Genomic DNA, 14,977 nt, shown 5'->3' on the forward strand with positions numbered 1-14,977 from the left:
TATTCACTCTGACAAAACAAAATAGGGGGAATGAAACTTTAGATTTCAAAATGACTATTTGAATCTATTTTGTTTGCTGGTCTATTGCCTGAGTGCTGGTGGGTCTATGAAAGAAAATTAATACTATTTAGTATGAAGTGGTATAATCATACTTTGAAGAAAAACAGCTAACCTTGATGTAGCCAGATCCTACCTTAAGCTTTTCACATCATCATCTCATTTTACCCTTAAACAACCCTGATGGTTAGGTTCTATTATTATTATTCCCTTTAAGGGAAGAGGAAACTGAAGCATGGGGAAGTTAATTAAACTTTCTCAAGGTCAAACAGGCAGTGAGTGGGAGAACCAAGCATCCTAAAGCACTGTTCTTTTCCCATGGCTGTCATTGTCAGGTTGAACTTATAGGAGCTTGAAGTTTGAGAGATACACATGTAAATTATTTGTCACCTCCATGTGGTATTTTTCTATTAAAGCACTGTAACTGTTGGGACTCCTGGGTGGAGCATTAGGTTAAGCATTGGACACTTGGTCTTGGCTCAGGTCATGATCTCAGAGTCATGAGATCCAGCCCTGAGTCAGGCTCCACGCTCTCAACATGGAGTCTGCTTGAGATTCTCTCTCCCTCTCCCTCTGCCCCTCCTGCTCATGCTCTCTCTCTCTCTCTCTCTCTCTCTCAAATAAATAAATAAATAAATCCAAAAAAAAAACCAAAAACAAACTATAACTGTGTTTCTTGCTGTATAACAAATGTTTCTAGTTAAGATATGTCAGAGGGAGATTTCCCATTTATTAAGCCATATATGATTCTTGAAATCTATTAATAGTATTCACTATAAGCCCATCACAGCTGTGTTTTTCTTTCATTTCAAATGGAATTAGAAGACCAAAGCTAATGTGGGCTTTTTTGTCTTTGTGTATTTTTTTAAAAATTAATTTTTAGTGCAGTTTGAGTTTCACAGAAAAATTGAGCAGAGAGTAGAGAGTTCTACCTACACCCCCACCAATACTCCCCCATCTCAGCACACCATTTCCCTTATTATGAACATCCTGCATTCCTGCGGTGCACTTGTTACAACTATTGTACATTATTATTAACTAAGGTCCTTAGTTCACATTAAGGTTCTTTCTTTTGTTGTACACTTCTTTGAGTTTTGACAAATGCATAATGACATGTATCCATGATTATGGTATCATACTGAATAGTTTCATCACCCCCAAAATTCCCTGTTCTTCACCTTTTCATCCCTTTCCTCCTCTTCCCCAAGCCCCCTGGCAACCTCTGATCTTTTAAATGTCTCTATAGCTCTTTTTCCAAAATTTCATAGTTAGAATTATATAGTGTGTAGGTTTTTCAGACTGGTTTCTGAATAAAATACATTTAAGTTCCCTTCATGTCTTTTCATGGCTTGATAGTTCACTGAGTAACATATGGAAGTGTTGAATCACTCTATTGTACATCGGAACTAATATAACTCTGTATGCTGACTACACTGAAATTAAAATGAAAAACAAAACAAAACAAAACCCAAAAACCTGCGTACAAACCAAATGCGTTTTAAATGATTGAAGTAGGTACTGGAGTAAGAATGAGTTAGGGTAATGATAAACCCAAGAAAGTGGATCAATAAAAGGGGGAAAGAGTTTTAAAATGTTTGCATATGTGTGTGTGTGTATTCCCACTCTGGAAGAAAAATGAAGAATGCTCCTCTAAGCTTTGTACACACAATTTTCATAGTTATTGAGTATAACACAGTAAAGCAGTCCTACTCAAGAAACTAATTTGACAAAGCTGTGGAGGAGGAAGACAAAATTGTTGTGTACTTCTTTTTGCCAAATACTATGCAAAGCACTTAATGTGTACTCTCATGCCATCTTCCTAATGACCCAGTGAAGGGAGTACTATGTTATTTTAAAGATGAGGGATCTGAGATTCAGAAAGGCTCAAACAAGATAGAGAGAAAGTAGACTGCCCTTATGGAAAACGAGATTCTGGGGCAACTAGGTGGCTCAGTCATTTGGGCCTCTGACTCTTGACTTTGGCTCAGGTCATGATCTCAGTGTCCTGGGATCCAGCCCCACGTTGGGCTCCGGGCTCAGCGGGGAGTCTGCTTGTCTCCTTCTCTCCCTCTCTCTCTGCCCCTGACCTACCCCCACTCACCTGCTCTCTCTCTCAAGTAAGTAAATAAATCTAAAAAAAAGAAGAAAACCAGATTCAATCTAAAGCCAAAAATGTCTTTTTCTACTTTCTCTTTTAAGAAACTTCAAGCTTCAAGGTCGCCTGGGTGGCTCAGTCAGTTAAGCATCTTCCTTGGCCTCAGGTCATCCCAGGGTCCTGGGATCAGCTCTGAATCTGGCTCCCTGTTCAGCGGGGAGTCTGCTTCTCCCTCTCCTACTGCCTCCCTCCCCCATCCTGCACTCATGCTCTCTCTTTCTCAAAAATAAAATAAATAAAATCTTAAAAAAAGAAACTTCAAGCCTCAAAGTTATTTTAATATTAGAATGTTCACAAAGAGGGTTTCCTTTGATTGCCCTTGTCCTAGATATAACATATTTATATACTGAATAACACAAAGTGAGTATACATTTAGTATATAGCATCTTTCCATTCAAAGAGAATAGTCACTAATCTGCTAATACAGAACAAGACATGAAATATCTTAATATTTGAATGCTGGTGATTACTAAAACAGAACATTACTGTGTTAGCTACAATACTGATCCCCTAAACCAGTCCCATTTTAAATAACTTTTGGAATGATGTCCTAATTTTTAATTAGATAGCCAATATTTTATAATCTGGAGCACATAAAATCTGAATGTTACCAACAGTTCTCTTAAGTTTTTACATTTATGAACTGGCCTCAGAGTCAAGTTGTTTGACTACAAGTAATCCCATGAAATAAGCTTTCACCCTTAAATATCAAGCATTTTAAAACTTTTAAAATTATAATCAATTATGCTTTTAAGAAACATCAAAAAAGGGGTGCCTGGGTGGCTCAGTCAGTTAGGTGTCTGACTTTGGCTCAAGTCATGATCTCAGGGTCCTGGGATTGAGCCCTGCATCTGGTTCCACATTCAGACCGCAGTGTACTTGTCCCTCTCCCTCTGCCTCTCTCCCGCCACTCACCGTCCACCCAGCTCATGTGCTCTCTCTCTCTCTCTCTCTCAAATAAATGAATAAAATCTTTTTTTTTAAAGCACCAAAATAGTAAAAGCATAATTTGAGTCATTTCAGAGAAGCGGTTACTTTGACAAAATTGTTCACACTCACTACAGGGAAAGGCATTTTTACACTCAACAAGCCTGGATGTCTGCTATCAGCTCCCTTCAGAGCAATGCCTCCCAGAAGGTCTCCAGACTTGACAGAAGATGAATTCAGTTCACTGCATCGGGCCTGGTGACCTGGCCCCCAATGAGATACATTGACTCATTTTGCGTCCTTGCTTAATATCTTCTCAGGTGCCAGACTGGAGAGATGGTATCTGGAAGGTAATTTGGTAAAAATGGTGGCAATTTAGCAGCAATCTCTGTGGTTACTGTACCCCAGTGGGAGTCGTTCCGTTCCCTAGTAAGTAAGAGTTTTGATCAAACATCCAAGTAGGGAGGCTTATGCGCTCAACATGGAGTTAAGTTGAAGAGATGGGTAAAACACACAGAGCTTATTCCAATCTAACCAGCAGTGCTCCGCATAAGATGTGATGTGGGTTTCCAGTGAAACGAGGCACTGCGGCCTGGGTTTAGATTTAATCACATCTGCCGCTCCATCAGTGTTCTTTCTCTTTGTTGTTTCCCTATTTGGGTGAGAGCTTATAAACTGACAGGGGTACAGAATGATGAGTGAGACAAGTGATAAACAAAGACAGAGAAAATGAAACTGAGCTCTCTTTCTTGCCTGTTCTCATTGTTCTTAGTCAAAAAGCAGAAACATGTTGATGTCCAGAGCCTTATGATGGGATACTCACATTTTCATTTGTGAGTCTAATGACTTTTTTACAAATTATTTTGGAGAGTAAGGAGGGGAAACATGTCTTTATCTTCAGAACACAACAAACAAAATATATAAAACTTACTGAAGGTAAAATCACAGGAAAGGGAATTTGAGTCCATAAAAATGATAAAATGCACCCAAGCTTAATTAATTAATTAATTATTAAACAGACTTCAATGAGCATATACTGAGTGCTGTCTCCTTTCCCTAATGAGATGGAAAAATTCGTGGCACAAAAAGATAAAACAAGCAGAGGTAGATTTACTGTGGAACTCAAACAAAACACCAAAAAGCCACAAATTCCAGAGCAAATTGTGTGGTCATTTTTTTTTTTTTTTTGTAAAATTTTCAAAAGAAATTTCAATTGTAATTGACTATTACTTTCCATTACATCCTCTATTATATAGCTGTTAAATCACTGAGGGGTCCTTGGGCATTTTGGGAGATTTGATTATAGGAAAGTTGAGCATATGGGTTCATTTAGATTGAGTCTAATGGGAAATATATATACACATATATATGTATACATATATATTTCATTCATTTGCTCAAAATATATATATTTAATATATAAATATATAAATATATACATATGTATATGTGTATATGTATTTAATATATATATGTAAAATACATACACACAACTACCTCCTTGTTTAGGCATAAGTGTACTATTATTGGAACGGCTTCCAAGGATACTTCTGTATCCCATTTTGTCAATTCACCCAGCTTTGTGACACAGAGTTCTGTCCAGAGGACCTATCTTGGTATGAACAAGTCTTATGGAACCTAAAATATGTGGTCAGAACAAGGGTACAAGAATTGAAGTATACAAAACCAGAAATTAATGTATGAGAATGTCTTTAAATCAGTAAACATATAAACCCATAAGCAATGGATTTTTTTCTTATCAATGCTTAGGCAGAAAAAAATTTTTATTCTGTCAGTTATATAACTGAGGATATAGTACACTTAATTGTAAATGCAGGAAAGATTTTTTTTCTTTTCTTTTTTTTTTTTGAATGAGATTTTCACAAAATGAAAGGTACCAGAATCCCTGTGTTTGTTGGACACGGATCTGAAGCAGTACTATTATGGGGAAATCTATGGCAACACATACATACATAAGATGAACTTGGTAGAGTTTTTCCCATTTTGACAAGAACCCTAAAAATTACGTGACACAACCAAGAATAATCTGTAAGTCTGAAAGGAATTCTCTAAGCCATGAAACAACAAAAAATTAATGCCCCAAAAGTGGAGGAAAAGCATTATTATATAGGTGTGCCAGGAGATCAGTTAATACAAACTCTCTGTTATTGGTTTGATTTTATGGTGTCTACATAGCATTTCTCAGCTTTTTAAAATTCATAATTTGTTGTGGTTTCTTTTTTATGTGGAACAAATATTTGATTTTGTACCTGTTTCTTCATTCATAATTTTAGATTACTTTTTCTTAGAAGGACCCTTCCAAATTTTACAACTTAATGTTCCATAAAATCTGGATAAACCTCTGGAAGTAAGAATTATATGATACTCACTGAGATACAAAGGAATATCCCTAAACTCATGTGCTCTCAAAGGGGTCATTCTTTTATGTTGCAAATTCCATAATCAGAGTCTCTAAAAAACATATCTTACTGGTCCCCACATACTTCTAATATCTTTTTTGGTCAGATTTCTTTTACCTAAAAATATTAAGTCATGGTTCACACCTAGCCAAGGTGGTAGAAAGCATGACTGAAAAAAATTATTGGTGTGGTCCAAATAATATATATTTCTGAGAAAAAAAAGAAATTAAGTTTTGATGATTGTTCTAATTTTACTCATAATTACCTGTGTGTAATTTAATAATTATATAAATATTGATTTGAAAGATCCCAACACTGATCCTGTGCTAAGCCAGGAAGATTAAATACAAACAAACATATAAACAAGTAACAACAGCAAAATTCTTTACAGGGGGAACAAAAAATCATGGAAAATATTCTCATTGCAATATGATGAGTGCTTTATTTTTTTATTTTATTCCATATTTTTTAGAGAGGGAGAAAGAGAGAGAGAGAGACAGCAGGGGGCGAGCAGGGGGAGAGGGAGAGAGAGAATCCTAAGCAGACTCCATGAACAGCACAGATCCCTTTGCAGGGTTCAATCTCACAACCTTGAGATCATGACCCTAGCCAAAATCAAGAGTTGGATGCATAAATGACTAAACCACCCAAACACCCCATGTGATGGGTACTTTAATATTCAAAAGCAGGTTCGGTTATAAAATAGAGGTATTTGAGATTATGTATGTGATTGGATCATCTGAGGAAGCAAGTTAGGGTAACAATGTGAAGAATATTGCATACTAATATAATTCATTAAGATTGTGTTCTTTACATAACAGAAAACTATTGTAGGTACTTGCCAAGGGGCAAGATACTATAAGGTCTGTGTTTTAAAACGATTACTTTAGTGACAGTGAGGAAGACTGAAATGGTACAAGAAGTGAAGAATATATTTTGAAAAATCAAATGACTGTCCTGGATCAGTGGCCCCAACTTAATGAAAGAAGCATCAAACTGCAAAGCAGCTCCAAAATTTTTTAAAGAAATACATTTTAAGATTTTTTTTTTGCAACTATGGGATGGTACTTTGCACAATTTTTATTCATTTTTTAAAAGGTTTTTTTTTATTTATTTGACAGAGAGAGACACAACGAGAGAGGGAACACAGCAGGGGGAGTGGGGGGGGAAGAAACAAGCTCTCTGTGGAGCAGGGAGCCTGATGTGGGGCTCGATCCCAGGATCCTGGGATCATGACCTGAGCCGAAGGCAGACACCCAATGACTGAGCCACCCCGTTGCCCCAATTTTATTCATTTTTAGAAATCTGACTAGCTCTACTATTTTATATAACAGAATTCCAACTCTTCCATAACTTGTGGAACTTGCCCAGTCTATACGAGGGTTTTGTGAACTGAAGAAAAAGTCATGGATGTGAGAAGTCTTGCTGTATTCCCAATTTAAGTTACCTTTTTAAAATTTCCCCTCCAGTTCCCACATGAGATGGATGATTTTCTCATCTCTATAGATTAAATGAATGGAAGTATGCAGTCAGAGTTGAGACAAATAGGGCATAAAAATATTGAACTATAACAACATATGATATTGGAGATAGTTTTAGGTGCCAATGGGCACAGATGAAAATTTCTCATTGATTAATTTCTTTAGTCATTCATTTAATTGTCAATTGTTTCATTTATTCATCAATTCATCAAATATCTAAAGCCTCTCTCTGTGCTGTACTTAGAATAAAAAACACAAACTTTAAGAAGATACAGATATTTTTGCTTCCAATATGGTTAAGTAACTCCAACAGATAACATTAGATTTATGGAAAATATTTAAAAACAACTACACATAGGCACTAATGTTTAAAGAGAATGAGGTAGAAATGTGAGGAGAGTTGATACGTAGAGGAAAGGGAACAAAACAGGGTAATTTTCTTAGTTTCATGACTTTTCTCAACCAGAAGAACTTCTGTCTATACCACAAGACATAGCTAAAATTCTGATGGGAAAATCACAGTCCTAGTGGTTTGATAAATCAGGGGACAGAGACTAGGGCACTGGCAAACACTGGGGCTTGATGGCAATGAGAAGTCCTGGAGAATCTTGGATAAGAACCATATTTTCTGCATAAACTCTGTTAAATCTTTGGCTGACCCCCTGAAACATACATGTATGTGGTACAATCTATGCACTCCAGCTAAGTCCAAAGGAACTAAGCTAAGATTTGACTTCTATTCTCCTCAGGGAAAACAGAGATTGTAGTTCTACTTCAGCCAAATTAACTGGTTGCTTACATTAAAAAAAAAAAGTCCTCTTCAAAATAATGTGAGAAAATATAGAACTCCTACAAAATATCCTTCATAATGTCCAGTGTGCAACACAAAACTACAGGAAATACAAAAATAGGAACACAATTAAATTTATCCTTAAGAGAAAAGACAATCAATAGACACAACCCTGAGATGAACCAGGTATTTGAGTTAGGAAAAGATTTTAGAGCAGCTATATGATAATACTTGATGAGGTAAAACAAAATATGCTCACGGTAAAGGAAAAGATAGGATATTTCAACAGACAAATAAAATCCACAAAAGAGAACCAAGTGGAAATTCTAAAAACTATAAATTAATATGTCTCTATATTTATATAGCTACATATCTGTATTAATTTATTATATCCTGAATGATCTCAGCAGAATGGAAATGACAAGACAAAACAAAATAAAAAAATTACTGAACTTGCCGTTAGATCAATGGAAATTATTCACATGAAAGAAGATTGAAGAAACAAAGATAGAAAAATGTTTAATAAAGTGATAGAGATCTATGGGACAATATTGAAAGGTTAAATGTAGGTAAATACCAGAGCAGAAAAAGGAGAAAATGGAGCTTCCTTAGAAGCAAAGGACTATTGACCAAATATTTCCGAGTTTTGATTAAAGACAACATTACAGATTAAAGGAGCTCAGTGAAACCCAACCATGTTAATTGCAAAGAAAACCAGACTAAGCATATTATGGTCAAACTGCTTAGAAAAGAAAATCCAGAAAACATCCAGAGAAATAGCACATTGCACATAGAAAAATAATTCTATTCATCAATGAATTCTTATCAAAAGCAATGGAGAACAGGTCAAAGTGGAACACTAAAAAAGAAAATCTAATTTAGAATTCTATATCCAGCAAAAATATCATTCAAGACTGAAGACAAAATAGGCATTTTTTAGTTAAATAAAATCTAAGATAAATCATTGCCAGCAGACCTGTGCTACTAAGAAATGGCAAAGGAGTTTCCTCAGGCTGAAGGAAAATAAGACCAGATGGAAATTCAGATATTCTTTACAAATGAAAGAAATTTTGATATGGTAAATAATTGGATAGAATCAAAAACTGTCTTTCCTCTAAATTTTTTTAGAATATATACAGCTGTTTAAAGAAAATATTTTTATATAGTATTCTAGGGTATATAATGTATGCAAATGAAACTTTAACTTAAAGGATAGAACAGGGTAGTAAATGGAACTCTGTTATTACAAGGATTTCATATTTTCTATGATGTGGGATAATATCAAATCTTAAAATTAAGGATGTATCATTTAGTATATGGAAAATATACTAAAAATTAATGATAAGATGTATCCCTAAGAATCCAATACATATATTAAAATTGAATTTTAAAAAAAATCTTCAATTAATCCCCAATTAAGCAGTAAAGGAAGAACAGAGCAATAATAATGATTAAAAATCATTATCAGGAGTAGCCTGGGTGACTCAGTCAGTTAAGCATCTGACTTCAGCTCAGGTCATGATCTCAGGGTCCTAGGATTGAGCCCCACATCAGGCTCCACACTCAGTGGGGACTCTGCTTCTCCCTCTCCCTCTGCCCCTCCCACTGCTAATGCTTTTACTCTCTCAAATAAATAAATGAAATATTTTTAAAAACAAAAATAATAAAATCATTATTGGATGCAACAGAAAACAAAGGAAAACAAATGATAAAAGAACATCAAATATTTTATTAAAAGATAATGGACCAAACAATCTAATTAAAATGGATAGAAAATTAAGACTTACCTAAATGTTTTCTACAACAAATGTGCTAAATCTAAAGACACAGATAGATTGAAAGTAAAGAGTTGGAAAATATACAGTCTAAACAATTAGCATAAGGATGTTGGAGTGGCAATATAGCATATCAATTAAAGTAGATTTCAAGAAACAGTGTGTCCTAGAGATAAAGTAGTATATTTGATACCATGAAAAGGGTATCAATTAATCAGAAAGACATCGTCATCACAAATGTATATGCATCCAGCAACAAATCTTCAAAATACTGAACTACAGACCAACAGAATTAATGGAAGACATAGAAAAGTCCACAATCATTTTTAGATTTTAACAGTTTATTTTCATTAGAACAGAAGACTACAATACAGTAAATAAAAGATCTGAACAACAGTATCACTTACCTTGACATGAGAATAATACACACCAAAATTATAAAATACATATGTATATTTAAATATTAAAATACATATATAAGCTAGAAATATATAAATATATATAAATAAAAAATATATCTTATATATATCACATACTTAAAAACACAAGGTATATTCACCAAGATGGACTACATTCTGGATGACAAAACAAGTATAAGACTATTTAAGCAAATTTAAATCATACAAAATATGCTGTATAACTATAATGGTATTACATTAGACATCAATTTGCTACCTAGGAAAATGTCGAGTATTGAAAACTAAAAAAGAAAAATTACAGAACAACAAAATAAATATCTAAATAATCCATAAATTAAAAAAATCATGATGGGAATTATAAAATATTTTAAACTGAATTCAATAAAAATATGCAAGTCAAAATTTGTGGGATGCAACAAAAGCAATAGAATGAAATTTATAGCTATAAATGGTTATATTAGAAAAAGAGACACATCTGAAATCAATGACTTCAGGTTCCACCTTGAAGGGATAGAAAAAGTAAAGTAAAACCAAAGTAAGTAGAGGAAGTAATGAAGAATAAGCAATCAGTGAGAGAGAAAATAGACCTCACATAATAGAAAGTAATAAAACCAATGGAATGTATTAAAAATATTTAGAAAATATTTAAAAATGGAAAGTTTTTGTTTAAAAATATGCATAAAATTTTAATAATTCCTAGCAACATTGTCTAAGAAAATATATGAAAGAATACAAATTACTAACGAATGAGGGGTTATTACTACAGATACCACTACCACAGACATCAAAATGATAACAGTGCATCATGTTATAATAATATAGTGGTAAAATGATATAATTCTATACCCTAAAATTCAAAGAATGTAACAAATGACTAGAAGAATATGAATTATTATAGTGACAAAAGATAAAATGAAAATGGTGAACAACTTCAAACCTATTCAAAATTAATTCATTATCGAAATCCTTTCCCAAAACTGCAACATGAAGAAATACTCAAAGCCAGGGGGTTTCTTTGATGAATTCTATCAAATGTTTAAGGAAGAAAAAACACCAATGTTATGCACACTCTTACAGAAAATAGATGAGGGAAGAAAATGTCCTGTTTTATGAAACTTACATAATTCTAATCCCAAACTATGCAAAGGTATTACCAAAAAATACACTCAATATGCTTCATATATATAGATGTAAAAATTAGTAATATTAGCAAATCAATTCCATCAGTATAAAAAGATAATATATTATGACCATATGATTGAGCGGGTTTATACACAGAGTACAAGTTTGGTTTAGCATTCAGCAATAATTTCACATATTATCATAATAAATGTGAAATACTAAATTATCATTTTCAACGAAATGCCATTTTCAATAGGTGGAGACCCACATTTAACAAAATTCAACACCCATTCAAGAGAAAAACTCTCATTAAATTAGGAAGAACGAAAATGCTCTCAGTCTTACATAGGACTCAGTCTACAAAAATCCTATAGCTGAAATCTTGAATGCTTTCCACCTAAGTTCTGGAAAAAGGCAAGAATACTCACTTTCATTTCTAATTCTTTTTTTTAAACAAGTTCATTGAGATAATTCACATATCATAAAATTAATTTTTAGAGTATAGAATTTAGAAGATTTTATTTTATTTAGTGTGGCATGACCAATCCCTCTACCTTATTTTAGAACATTCCTGTGATTACAAAAAGAAATTTTGTATTAATTTATTAGATCTTTCATAAAAAAATACCACAGATTCAGTGGCTTAAACAACAGAAATTTATTTTCTCATATTTCTGGAAGCTAAAAGTCCCAGATCAAGGTGATGTTGGCAGGTGTGATTGATTCTCTTTCTCCTTTGCTTGCACTGTGTCCTCTTATGGTCTTTTCTCTGTGCACCAGCACCCCAAGTGTTTCTCTGTGTGTAAAAATGTCCTCTTCTAGAAGGACACCATTCAGATTGAATTAGGGCCACCTTAACAGGCTCATTTTAACTTTATCAACTCTTAATGCACTTATCTACAAATACAGTCACATTCTGAAGTCCTGGGAGTTGCACATCAACATATAAACTTGGGAGGAGGCACAATTCAGCCCATAACAAGCCCTGTGCTCATTAATAAGCATTCCCAATTCTTGCCTTTCACCAGACCCTTGCATCCACAAATTTATATTCTGTCCCTATAGATTTGCTAAATCTGGATATTTCATAGAAATGAAATCATAGAATGTATGGCTTTTCTGTGGGTCTTCTTTCACTTAGCATAGTGTCTTCAAGATTCATCCCTATAGTAGCATGTATTAGAATTTTATTCCTTTTTTATGGAAAATAACCCGTTGTATGGATATACTATAATTTACTTATCCACTCATCACTTGATGAATATTTGAGTTGTTTCTATCTTGTGGCTACTAGGAATATTCATGTATTTTGTGTAGACACATCTTTTGTATTCTCTCCATACATCGTCAGTTCTTAGGAATAAAATTGTTGGGTCATATGTTAACTCTATGTTTAACATTTTGAAGAAATGGCAAAATGGATTTCAAAGCGTTTGTACCATTTACCTTCTCATCAGCAATGTATGAGGGTTCCCATTACTCACATGTTTACCAAAACTTGTCATTGCCTGTTTTTTTGGTTATAGCCATCCTATTGGGTATCAAGTGGTATCTCATTGTGGTTTTGATTTTCACTTCCCCTATGACTAATGATGTTGCCCATCTTTTCATGAGTCATTGGCCATTTATTTATCTTCTTCAGAGAATTGTCTGTTCAGGTATTTCGCCCATTTTTAAATGGTGTTGTCTTGTTATTTTTGAGTTGTAAGAGTTCTTAAGTCTGGATGCAAGCCCCTTATGAAATATATGATTTCCAAATACTTCTTTTTGCCATTTAGGGGGCTGTCTTTTCACTTTCTTTGTGATAGTCTTTAAAGCAGAAAAGTTTTAATTTTGAGGAAGTCCAGTTTATCTGTTTTTCTTTCATCATTGGTGCTTTTGATGTGAAAACTAAGAAACCATTGTTAAACTCAAGGCCACGAGGATTTACTTGTCTGTTCTCTTCTATGAGTTTCCTAAGTCTTGCTCTTACTCTCAGGTCTATAGTCTACTTTGAGTTGATTTTTTAATATGATAGGAGTAGGCATTTGGCTGCAGTCATCTGCATGTGCATCTCCAGTTGATCTACCACCATTTATTGAAAAGACTACTTCTTCCCTTCAGTTGTCTTTACACCAATTGAAAAATCGATTTAAAGGTTTACTTAAATAAAAGCTTAAAAATAAAGGTTTAATTATGATGCTCAGTTTCACTCTATTGATTTCCATGTCTGTCCTCATGCCACTATACTGCCTTGCTTACTACAGCTTTGTGGTAAATTTTGAAAACAAGAAGCATGAGTATTTTGGAAACTTTGTTCTTTTTCAAAATTATTTTGGTTATTCTGGTGCTTTTTATTTCCATATGAATTTGGAAAGCTAGGATTTTTGCAAAGAACTGCATTGAATTTGTAGAACTTTTTAGGGGGAATTGCCATCTTTATTTTTTCAAACAACCAGACACATTAACATTCTAAGTTTATTAATCCTCATGAAAAATCTGCACAATCACCACAGATAAAGCCATTGCAGAATCTCTTCTCCTTCTCTTATCCAATCTCTAGCTCACTTTTTGCTGGCATCAACATTGGCTTTTGCAGTCCCCCTGACTTTCTTCATTCTGTTCTTGCATTCTGTTTTCTTGATGTCTTTTACTTCTCATACAAGCCATGTCTTTCAAGTCTAAGTTTGGGTTCATTTTTCTTTGCATAATCCAAGGAATCATAAATCATGCCAAGGCCAGTTGTCTTGCCACCACCCACTTGGGTTCTGAACCCAAATACAAATATGACATCTGGTGTGGTCTCATACATTTTGGCTGTTTTTCCCGAGTTTCTGTCTTAGGTACTGTTGCCTTTCTGGGGTGAAGGACATCAATGACCATATGTTTCCACTGAAGTAGTCAGTTGGTCGAACTTCCTGGCCTGGATTGTTACTGTGTCATTCATGATGGTGGCCAAGAAGAGACAGGGAGAATTACCTTCTTAACAATATTGAGTCTTCCTATCTATGGTATAGAATGCCTTTCCATATATTTAGGTCTTTAATTTCTCTGAATGGTGTTTTTAGTTTTCACTGTACAAAGATTGCACTTCTTTTGTTAAATTTATGTCTGAGTATTTTATTCCTTTTTATGCTATTATAATGAGATTGTTTTAATAATTTTACTTTCAGATTATTCATTGCTAGTGTATAGAAATACCTTTGATTTTGCTATGCTGATTTTTTTCTTGTGACCTTGCTGAACTAGTTTATTGATTCTAATTTTTTTTTTTGGTGTGGGTCTCTTATAATTCATCCATCTTAAATAAAATGGAAATGATTTGTACAGGAATATGCTACTGAGGGAATGTAGGGAGTTCCTCAGCATATTAGGCAGGTAAAATTTTCCCCTGGGATTGACTTTGGAACCATGTGAAAATCTGCCAGATTCTATTGTCACTTAGACAGGGCCCTATAACAAATCTGTTAACTGACCAATGAAGAGCTCTTTGGTTTATGGATGGCAGTTCCAAAGTGAATGAACAACAACCTGTTTTGGAAGGCTGCTACTGTGATCAAAGAAGATAAAACCAAATCAGCTCAATGGAATGAGTTGTATGCTGTTTGCCATAATGTTTCAGATTTTACCAGCTCATTAGCAGTTGCCAATGGCCTGGCTATATGGCCATCAGAAAAGCAATGAAAAACTGGTCTATTAAAAGGTATACCTGTATAAGGCATTGTCCTATGGAAATGACTATGAAAATTTGAGGGGTGCATTAAAGACATATCAGTGCTTAAAAAAAAAATTCATCCATCTTATACCTAGCAACCCCATTCCTAGTTATTTATCCAAGAGAAAAAATGTATA

The 14,977-nt window shown here is 34.1% G+C and overlaps 1 pseudogene; it reads right to left on the bottom strand.

Moving 5' to 3' along the window:
• Nucleotides 1-13,689: 13,689 nt before the first annotated feature.
• On the bottom strand, nt 13,690-14,072 carry LOC118357114 (annotated as a pseudogene).
• Nucleotides 14,073-14,977: the final 905 nt, after the last annotated feature.

The sequence above is a fragment of the Zalophus californianus genome, chromosome 6 (genome assembly GCF_009762305.2).
Source record: "Zalophus californianus isolate mZalCal1 chromosome 6, mZalCal1.pri.v2, whole genome shotgun sequence".
Taxonomy (NCBI): Eukaryota; Metazoa; Chordata; class Mammalia; order Carnivora; family Otariidae; genus Zalophus; species Zalophus californianus.